General features: G+C 37.6%; 1 protein-coding gene across 2 annotated transcripts in view; it reads left to right on the top strand.

Moving 5' to 3' along the window:
* Positions 1–2,167: 2,167 nt before the first annotated feature.
* rusc2 (RUN and SH3 domain containing 2) overlaps positions 2,168–11,563 on the top strand; it is a 41,243-nt gene continuing 31,847 nt past the window's right edge. For both annotated transcript variants that reach the window (XM_041999234.1, XM_041999233.1), the window contains exon 1: positions 2,168–2,361. The gene's annotated coding sequence lies outside the window, so the exon portion shown is untranslated. The remainder of the gene's footprint in view (positions 2,362–11,563) is intronic.

Raw genomic sequence — 11,563 nt, 5'->3', positions numbered from 1 at the left:
TGTGATTGTGTGTGTGTGTGTGTGTGTGAGAGGTGTGCCTTTTTATTTTTTGTTATATTTGTTTATGTGTGAAGGCTTTAAATGTTGTTTTCAATATGCATAATTTGTTTTTATTACGTACTGCACTTTGTGTTTCCTTGTGCATTAAAAGTGCTCCATAAATAAAATTTGATTTGATTTGATTGATTTCAGCTGCTACACAAAGCAACTGAAATACATATATTTTTTTTTTTTACACTTTTTTCTACTGTTGTGTCATTTGATGGAGTATTTTAAGTACTTTATATTCCTAGAATAAGTACAATGTAAACAAAGAGATTATGCAATATTGATAGTCCAAAAAATACAAATTTAAATTCAGATGTTTTTCTTTTTCATGAAATTGGTTAGTGCTACTAAATAAACAGACAAAAACGTTGAACCAAAACACTTATAAAAGTAGAAAATATTGAATACTTAACAAGTTATTTAAACTAGATCCTTTTTCCCTTTTGTTTTTGCTATTTCATGTAGGGTGCAGAGTTTGGGTTCTGTGTGTAGAGTTGACTCCTGATGTGTAGAAATAAATAAATAAAAATGGAAATATGCTAAAACCTATCTAACCTAACCTAATGTGCTAAAGACAAACTATGCTAAGCCTGCTGAAGTACTAACGACACTAAAACTATTGATTGTGGTAAAAATGACTGAAAACAAACAGTAAAACTATCTAACACACACTAGAAACTACAGGTTAAAATATTCTCTCCAACTTTTTACAGTAGGTTGAGTCTTTCAGCTAAGAATTACCACTCCAGCTAGTTTTTATTTTAGGGCAGTTTAAACAGGATTATCCTAATAAGGAACTTCCGGCTCGGTCGCTTTAAAGGGTTAAGCTGCTTCACTTTGACCTACGAGTCATTCAATGATAAAAAAAAGGCACCTAACTCTAGAGATGACCCAGTGTTTTCTACACATAACAGACAACTCAGCAAAGAAAAAATGACTTAGTTCTATACACAAAAAAAGCCAGATATAACCCAATTTTGCAGACATAAAACAGTATTTTTGGAACAACAAATATGAGATTAAAATTTGGCATATCTCAGCACAATGTCCTTGAGAGTCAGGGGCAAATTTACAGTGGAGGCTAGCTGCCCCCATACTTTAGAGCAGCCTTCCCCAAACTAGCGATCACAACATAATTTCAGGGGGTCAGATCTTGCTTTAGTCTTTTTTTAAGTGCTTTTTCTTTCTTGCATCAATAATTAGGGAAGATATCTAATTTTTAAATTTGATGTTTACATTATTTTAATTTGCTGTGGTGGACTGGTGGCCTGTCCAGAGTGTACCCTTCCTCTCACCTGCTAAAAGGCTGGGTTAGGCTCCAGCTTCCCCACAACCCTTCGTTGGAAAAAGTTGTACAGATAATGGATGGGTTATTTTAATTTGATATTTAATCATTGTTGTTTTTATGAAAAGCATTTTGTGCTGCTCTTAGGTATAAAAAGTGCTATATAAAATTTTTATTTGAATGTTATTTGATAAAGGTCAACTGAAAATGTGACCTGTTACATGGAAAATGGCTTTTCAGACAAATAAAACAAAAAACTACCAACAATTTTTGTGCTTCGCCCATACATTTGTTTCACATGCACATCTTTTTTGTGTGATAGGATTTAAGGTCAATTTCAGTATTTTATTCTCACTTCTAAACATGAACTATTGATTTTAACCTGTGAGAGCTAAACTTTGACCTAGTCACACAACACTGCCCACGGGCCAGATTGGACCCTCTAGTGGCCGGTTTCAGGGCCCCAGGCCACATGTTTGAATCCCCTACTCTTGGGGTCACGCCCTCTGCTAAAGAACTCTGCTTTATAACTCTTAAACTGCACAATTCCACGTTTGCCTTAATTTACTATATTTTCCTTTATGTTTAAATAAATAGCAACACCTGTCTTTTATTCTGTTAATATATAAATAATTCTGGGTGGCAAAAGACTTCTGCTGTAGAAGTCAAGCGTTTATTATTATTATTATTATTATTATTATTATTATTATTATTATTTCGTATAAGTGTGGAAGGTCAGTGAACAAACTGGTCCCTGGTAGCGGTGACAGTCTCTACTACAGGTATCAGCTGTTCCATCCAGGGTTAGATAATCCAGTCTGGGACCACGGTGACCTCAGGCTGACGTGTGGCTCGAGCCCCTCCCATCCGGCGATGCTCCGCCGCTGTCTGCCTGCGGTCTTTCTCCCTCTCCCAGAGAAATCATTATTACCACTCGGTGAAGCCCAGCAGCTCCGTCAGCTTTGGCCATCTACCGCTACACATGCATTTCATCGAAAAGAAAACGACTGCCAGCAACGTGCGACAAGGTAAGAGCGCTAAATATCGATTCTATTTGACCGGAGCTGGACGACAACGTCGGAGCGAAACGGAGAAAGGGCTCCGTTTACCGTTATCGCTACGGAGGTTGGAGAAAACAAAAACAACAACAAACGATGCTCCATTCCCTTGTTGACTAAAAAAACAACAACACCAGCTTAATTCCAGGTGATATTTTGTCTCACATCAGAGTGTTTTTTTCATTTAACATTTAATCCTTTGATGATGTTTAGCATATGGATGGCGCTAGCTAGCTTGGCTGGTGGCGTTATGTGTTTTGGAATGAAGGCGCGTGGTAGCGGTTTGACACATCATCAATGTTTCCGCCGTTTTCTGTCTAGATTTTGACACGGTATGTTGCAGAATAAGTGATAAATTGTTCGTTGGTGTGAAACAACATTAGCACAACGTTGTCTCTCGTGCGGCCCACTCCCCTCTGGTGTGACCCGCATCATTAGAAACATCAGCAGTACAGAATCAGCGTCAGGTCTAACGGAACGCGAACGCACCACTTCTACTAAAGCTGAACAAAATGTAAGCATTATTTGTATAAAGGCAGTTGATCTATCGAAATAGTTCATGTTTATCTTTTAATTAGAATGGGCCTTTTACCAAATAAGAAGCAAATAAAGTCCATATCAGTATATCATGGCAGACACGGAGGCTTTATTATAGGGGAGCAAAACAAAAACAAGATATTAATTACCATCTTGTAGGTTTGTGTATCTTTCCCATATATAATGTCTAAAATGTCTATATTTTATGCGGTTTGATTCAGTTATTAACACCTATTTAACAGATTAAACGTACAATATTAATGAAAAAGAACTATTTCTATTAATAAATCATGCATCTTGACAACAAATCTTATTATTGAAAAGTCTATTTATTTTACCTTTTAAATGGAGCCACATTTCTAAGGAAAATGTTTTTGTGGCATGAGCAGCAGAGTTATGTATGTGGGTTACACCCATGAAAAACTTGCCAAATCGTCTCTGCCCATGCATAAACAGCCAATTCTGCTAATGGCTCTTGTTTTGAGCTTCTGGTACCCAATTTGTTGACAATCAGATGCCTGATGCCTGTAAGCGTGGACTCTAGTACAGCTGTGTTTGACTGATCTGGAGAGGCCTGTGCCATAGGGCAACTTAAAGCTGGTGTTTTGCAAGTTGCAGAATTATTTGGAGTAATCCAAAGTATCATAATCAAAAGTACCATCTCCAAATTGAAGGCCAAGTCTCTGCTCCACCCACAACTGCATTTTCCTTAAAAATGAAGCATCATTTAAAAGGGAAATAAACAGGCTTTCCAATAATGTAAGATTTATTGCAGAGAAGCTTTGTTATAACAAAGGAATAGTACCATTTTTATTACTTTTTGTGCCAAGTTTATTTACTAAAAGACCAGGGAATCACTTGAATTTAATCATTTCTATTTATAACTAACACAGGAAGCAATTAATTATATAAATCTGGTTTAAATTATTATTTTTTTAATGTATAGACTTTCACACTATGTTGCATTAATTTACAGCCATGTTTGCTTGCTTGATTTTCATTTGTCTGGCTGAAAATGGTCAAAATTTGTGGAGAAGAAAATGCATAGTGAAAGAAAAAAGGAGAAAGATTGACCTTACTGGGAGTAAATGAACCATACTGCCAAATGTCAGATCTGTTCATCTATTTTTCTTTTTTTCTAAGGCAAATTATTTAAGGTAAACAAATTATGTTGGCTGGTGTAGTTATGGTGGGACCCACACTTGATTTCTGGCACCAAAATCCCTCTGACTTTATCTTCACCTTTAGCAAAACCTCAGCCAACCAAATTTTAAATATCAGATTTGGTCAGTGATATATTAATGGTACATTTAATTTGACCTCTGTGTTGATGTAAATACATTTTTAAGTGTAAAAATGAGTTTCAGTTCTTATTAATTAATTATTAGACCCCTAATATCTTAGTGTCTTTGTTAATGGTAGCGTTGTTCCGTTGTTCAACAGGAACTGGTGTAATATCCATTGTATTAGTTGATATGAGCAACAAAGACAAAACAAAGTACAAATTACAGAAATTGAAAATTTGATTTATTCTAAGAAGGATCATGCAAATATGTTATGCATCAAGCGCATTGTAGGATTATTTATTCGCAAATCAGGAAGTCAGTAAAGGCTATTTTAAACAAGAAACAACTGCTGGCAGTCCACTCCTGAGAATGCATTTGCTTCAATATTCCTTTTGTGTTAATGAATGTTTTAGGCTGACCGCACATTTTTCCTGTTTTTGTCTTTATGAACTGTCTTTGTTGCCTCCAGGTGCATTACATGCAGCATGGAGGGGATGCAGATTAGTTTGCTGACCTAAACAAAAAAAATATCTCTAGTGTCATGCTGTAGGATTAACATGTAAGCTCTGTCATTTAAATGAATTAACATTAGATGTTTTCTATGTGTACAAATGACATATTCAAGAGTTGAATTTCTCTGCAGTGTTTTGTAAGTTTCATATTAAGCCGTCCAGTTGGATAAAACTACAGGTGGTCTGCTTACTTTCCTGACCCCGTGCTGTTTAAAGCAAACAAAGAATCTTGGGGAAAGCAGAGGGAGAAGAGAGTGCCAGGTTATCCTGTTGCATAACCTGTTTGCATGCTTTGTTATCTGGTCTCCAGAGCCAGAATTCAGATTACCGTAGTATTAGTTACCACCAGCATTGTGTCACTGCCTCTTTTAAGTACAAAATGAAACAGTATTTTATTTTTCTGTTATGTTCAGTAATATGGTTGTGGTAGTAGCAGAAAGTAAACCCTAATAATGGCCCAGTTGTAAGGTTTTATGCCCTTAAAATGTGCAACCTCTCCATCATAGGGATGTAATGGAATGCATATTCATCCCAGAATGGTTAGTTGGCATTGGATTATCTTGTTTGTTACACCCTCTGAGCCAACAGTTACATCCAGAAAACAGTCATGTGTGTGTGCACATGATCTCCATCAATAAAACTGTTAATTTTTTACATCAAACTTTCACACCTGCAAAGTTTCACAAATGAGAATTGGAAACCAATGTTTGCATTTTTGTTTCTTTAAATAAATGTTGGTAAATTTGCAGCTCTGTTTATATTGTCTGTGGTGTAGAGGAGCAGTATGCTAGCAAGGTGTGAGGCATAGCTTCCTTTTTGTTGTGGTTCTCCAGTACTGAATCTGTCTGCGTCATCAGGATAAACTTGCAACCACTGAGCTGATCACTGTGGCGTTATAAGATTAGTGTCTCAGCATCGCAGTCAAAAATCTTTCTAAAGCAGGCAACGTGCTTCCTCTCAGCGTTCAGCTGTTCTTCCCAGTCTTGGATTGTGTTTCTCCATGTTATGTAAGCAGGGGCCTACAGAGGCCGGATGTGCATAGTTTCACACACATATTTTCATTGTGTGTTTGATATGTCTCACTGCAGGTCCTTTTGTGTGTTATCTGTTTATCCTGAATAGTTTACACTCTTTATCTGCTGCACCTCTTGGTGAAAAAAGACTGACCTAAATGCTTTGTTTAGTTTGCTTTGGAGAACGTTTTAAGGCTGGCCAACACTTCTGAGGCTTTTTTTCTCTCTCTAGAAGTTGCCAAATCTCTTCAAAATCCTTGAGTTGCAAATGTTCTTCTACACAGTGTTATAGTGAGGCTGCAGATCATCAGGGTTTATGGCTGATTATGTAGTTGGACAGTGTATCTTTGTAGCCAGGAGAGGCCACATGTACCACAGTGCTTTTTGTGGTTTGGCCTCGCCGCGAACCTCCTCATGATGTTGAAGCAACATCTCTTTCCAGAGTTGTTAAAGGTACTCAAGGCTCTATTCTTAGATCCCTTCAGGGTAGGGATCAGGATCCCTTTTGTTCCCACTGATATGAAATTATTATTTTTTTAAAAATATTTAGACCTCACAGGATGTGACCAATCCGTACACAAAAGCGCTGTGCTTGAAAGCTTTGTCCTTCATGCTTCTCATTACCTTTTCTTTTTAGTGGCAGCCATACAATTGTGATAAAAAAATGCACAAATAATTGTACATGTGCATAATTCAATGATATTTGCAGAGAGCTTTAAGGGCAGCATCGGCCATTGTCTCGACTTCTGTCGTCTTTCTTTCTCGGCCAATTCAGCTCATAGAATGAGTGTCCCATCTGTTGATGATGGTGCTCATTTTGATTGGCAGATGACACCACGGAGCTAATGGCTACTTCAACATGTGACACACAAGTTCTTCTCATTTGAGATCTTCATTTTGGGAAAACAAGCAACACTTTTCCAGTGATGTGGTCCCATGTGAAAATACTCCAGATCAGCTAACAGTGACTTGTATTTTGGTGGGCTGTATCTTGTGCAGGCTAGGGATATCACAATTACTTAATCACATTTTTTTGCAGTATTAAATACCAAAATTACTTCGTCATTCATTATCTGTACCACTTAGTCCATTACGGGTCGCGGGTAAGCTGGAGCCTATCCCAGCATTTTAACACGCACCCATGCATACACGGGGAGAACATGCAAACTCCACACAGAAAGGTTCGAACCTCCTCCCAGCCGAGGCCCCACCTTCTTGGTGTGAGGCTGCAGTGCTAACCACCACACCACGGTGCAGCCCACCAAGAATAATTAATAGTAGGGATACCTCAAAGTGTCAGTTTCAATAAAAGATCATATCTGAACCATAACGGAAGATCAGTGCAACTTGCGCACAGAACAGAGTTATTCGGTACACCATATGGATCATCCTGCAGCCATCCTCTAAATGTTCGACCTGAAAACTGTCAGAATCTTCATATATTAAGGAGTATAAAGTGGTTTATGATGGATTATATTCCTGCTGTAAAAAAGCAGAGATTATTCCAAATTTGGATTTTTGTTATAGCTTAATAGCTTTGTTGTTTATGCATTCATTTGGCAAAATAAATAAATAATGTGTTAATTCTACAGAATAATCTCTTTGCATTATGTTAATTTTAACAACCATAACTAAAATTTAAAGGCTTATAAGGAGTGTTCATTTTATATTGATGCTTAATAATCATGATGACTGTAAGACAGTGATTCTTTTGTATTAAGAAAATCTGTAATCCTGACATCCGTAGTGTCGCTGCTAATGGGATGTCTTGGATGTAGTCTTGGTGATGTGTTCAAGTACTATTTTGTTTTTTCAGATTTAGCTGAGGAGATCGGCACCCTAACACTCAGCAGTTGTGTGTGACAAGTAGTTTTACCTTTTGATATGATGCACATTTAAAGAAGAATTCTGCTAATATTAAAAAATGCATCCACTGAGTGTGTAATCAGCTGTTTTGCTGTAAATACTCATAGATATAAAAAAAAATAATAATTATGGGTCAAGTGGAACTTGTTTCTTTTTCCTAAAGGGAAATAGCTGTATGGTGGATGTACAGCTTCTATTTTGTAACCTTTGAGTCAGACACAGACATGCACACACAGCTTTGCCCACTAGCTATTAATGGTAGTTCTGTTCCCTTCATGTCTTGCAGCTAACTGTGCTTCACTGATTTAAAGGCACCCAGACAACTGTTTTGGAGAGCTGCGTGTGTGTTATTGCTGAAGCAGATTAATGTTGCCTTGCCAGCTCTGTATTTCTTGCTGATTAGTCTGACTGTGAAAGAGCACAGAGAGCTGCTGGGAAACCCAATATACTGTGGGCCTTTTCAGGGTGCTGTTGTGTGGAGCTAACACATTTGTGGTAATTACATGATGATGGAAAGTTCAGCTGAATCACGGCGTGGAAATCTCTTATTTCTGAGGTTGGAGATGCAGCAATTGCAGTTTTCATGGTCAGTTCTGGTTACTGAGTTCTGTGAAGGTCTGATGAATCAGATTTTCTTTCCAAAGAAATTAAGCATTGACATAAGAGTGTGCTACAGCTGCTCTGCAGACAAAGATATCAACACATCTTGTCTTCTTTTTTTGTTTTTATCTATGAATTGCTTCTGTCAATTTTAGAGCCTCTACGTGGGAAAAGAAGTGAATTCTGTCCACTCCTACAAACTTTTAAGTCTAAAGACATGTCGGTGTCTAGCTGTGCCTCTGTGGCATCTAATAGCTTCTTTTTTAAAACCAGATTTTTCTCAGTCTCTGATCAGCCAGTCATCGGTCATGTAGGGTCAAGCTGCAGCCGCTTCCAGTCACCAGCCGAGCAACCAGAGCATCTCTAAGGCATCATTAACAGAAAGAAAAGCTCTGTAAGATGTTTCTGTGTGGAAAGAAAATGTAAGGTGTTTACAGTCAGTGTTTGATTATTAATATACTGTTGAATTTTCACTTAAGACACATATGATGAAGATCAGACCCTTAAAAACATGCATAAGATCAGCTCATGTCTGTGGACAGTGTTTGTTCAGATGCTAACCTTATATGTTATTTTAAACGCTACATCCATAATGTCCTTCTTAAATAGTTTCTAAGTGAAAATGGGTAAAATGGCTTATACTTCAGATGCTTTTCTGAAAGATTTTAAAGGTACAGATAAAATGTGATGTTGGCAATGCAGAATCGTTCACCAACATCACGCTTCCAGGGACTGGGGCTGTGTAATCTCCCACAGCAACAGCACCGTGGAATGGTGAGATGGTCCGGACTAAATCATATACAGGTTAGCTTTGTCGGATTTGTTGAACTTGGGAAAGATATGGAAAGAGGGAGGAACAGAGATGATTAGAAAAGGTGAGAGGAGTAAAAAGAGAGATGCATTACACTGCAGTTTACAAAGTGGATGAAAGCGAAACAGAAAGAGGAGAAAAGGGATTTGGTGAAACTGGAGAGGGGTTGGGACAAATAATGGAAATAGAGTGATTTGTTTTAGGACTTGGATTGGGGAAAGAGGAAAAGAGTGAGAGGAAACAGTAAGTGAAAAGGAAGCAAAACACAAAAAAAGTAGCTTTTGATACTAGACGTTAGTATCTGGATGTGTTGTAATCATCACCACAGTTGGTATATTTGTCTTTAATTAAGCTTAGTCAGGGTTAATCTGCATTTAACCCTTTTTAAGAAAAAATGTTTTTCACATCTGACCCATCCTGTTAATTTTGATTAAAATAAAACATAAAATTGGTTCATATTAAATGTCAGTTCACATTTAAAGCACTGTGAAAGAAATACAGATATTAAAACTGGACAAGCCAGGTGGTACCTATAAATAGCTATATAGCTTCATTTGTGGATTTCACAATGAACTGTGTTCACAGACGGTGATTTCTGGAAGGGTTCCTGATTTCCAGCAGAAAACCCATCCATCCAGTTTCTACACCCCTTATTCCAATTCAGGGTTGCTGGAGCCGATCCCAGCAGTTAATAGGCGAGAGGCAGCGTTCTGTCCTGGATGCAGAGTCATATGCTAAAATTACAAACAAACTGAAGTAGTTTAGTAAGCAGAGGAATTATGAATGTGTCTTTATGCTTTTAGCATTGGCACCTGAAATAAACCAGAAAACAGAATCAGGATCATTAGTCTTTTAAATGTTATTGTAAAGTGTATTACAGTCATTTATTGAATTTAAACATGAAGGAGAAGCGATTGATTTGATTGCTAGTGACTCTTTGAATGACTGTGATGGTGGTGCGAATGGGAAATGGAAGTCAAACTTCTAGGGAACACAGATGCAGTTTTGTTGTGGTGTTTTTTTTTCCCCCCAACTCTTGGCTGGAGTTAGTGGGAAATTTCCAGCCTAAATACACGGCTCAGTCTGCTGTGACACTGGGTCATTTCCTGGTTGTTTTTCTATATATGTCCATATATCTGTGTAGACATTTGTCTCTGGTTTTTAAAGGAAACTGCTTAACAGACTGTCATATTGAGTTGTAAACAGTGATGCAGGGCAGCTCTGAAGTCCCAAGAAGCCCTCCAGGTTGTTTAGTGGCAGTATTCCTTCTTTTCAGCACTTCCTCTCATTTTATGTGAGCGCTGTGTGGTGGTGAATGCGTGCAACAAACAAAAGGTCCATTCATTCAGCCGAGAGAGAACACATAGCCTATAACACAAGAGCCAGACAGCTACAGACACTACCAGTGCTGCTGGAGATGAGCGACACGGGGACTGTCTGAACAGAGGATAAATGGAAAAATGAGTTTGTGCGGCTCTGTTGTTTCTCAGTGGCTGAAAATCACTGAATCGGGAGGAATAGCCAAAACCAACAAGCTGTTAAATGACTGTTATGACACAGACATCCAGATTAAAACTTACTGCCATGTTAAATATACCTTGTATGCTTATCGATTGTTCTTCAGTCACCTGCTGACACAATTTTAAAGATACCAGAAGCATTTGAAGTTATTTGGCTTTATTTCACTTCTTAAAAGTTTTTTAAGGCAAGAACTTGCTATGATAAATTGAAGGTTTTTTTTGAGGGTAATGATATGCTAACTTTACCAGGCAGAGGTTATACTGGACCTTATTTTGGTTGATTTCCTTGAAGGAGTTCCACACAAACCTTTTTGCTGGTTGTTGTCTCTGATGGTGTATGTTTTAGAAACAATAAAGCATTCTTCTGTCGTATTTTTCCTGGCGACTGGCAAACAGCTTGGTACATTGAGGCGATTTAAATGACCATCAATGAAATCCGATAACCAGATAATTGTAATAATTGGATATGATGTATTTACATGCACTTTTAAAAAGTAATATTCAAAAAACCCTTGTCTTTTTCCAGTATATTATTATCCAGTATGTTCCTGTTATTTTCCAAACATTTGGTTTTGGCTGAACATGCTGCTGCCACTGTCTTAGCATTAGCACAAGCTGCTAATGTGGGAGCTAATAAGCCTGCAGAATAGACTAGACATGAATACTTCATTCATTTATACTCCAATTTACTGCTGCTGTTCGCCATCATGTTTTCTTTTGTGTTCCACTCATGTTGAGACTGCTTTGTCATTCTTTTAATGTTGAAAAGACAGAAGCGATGCAGTTTTTTGTATATGATGTAAAAAAAATGAACAAAATAAAAACCTACATGCACAAAGACATTATAGTAAAATGGAGAAATCTAGGTGTGTTAATCCAATTTCTCACAATCAGATCACTGCCAGTATCTGATGAAGGATATCGATCGGGCTGTCTACATGATCACTTGAATCATCTGATAACTTCAGAAATCAGGTAATGATCAGATTTTTGGCGTGAATTTAAATGGGCTCACTTTTGCTATCTT

The sequence above is a fragment of the Melanotaenia boesemani genome, chromosome 11, assembly GCF_017639745.1.
Source record: "Melanotaenia boesemani isolate fMelBoe1 chromosome 11, fMelBoe1.pri, whole genome shotgun sequence".
NCBI classification, from domain to species: Eukaryota; Metazoa; Chordata; class Actinopteri; order Atheriniformes; family Melanotaeniidae; genus Melanotaenia; species Melanotaenia boesemani.
This window is presented reverse-complemented; position numbering and strand designations above follow the sequence as displayed.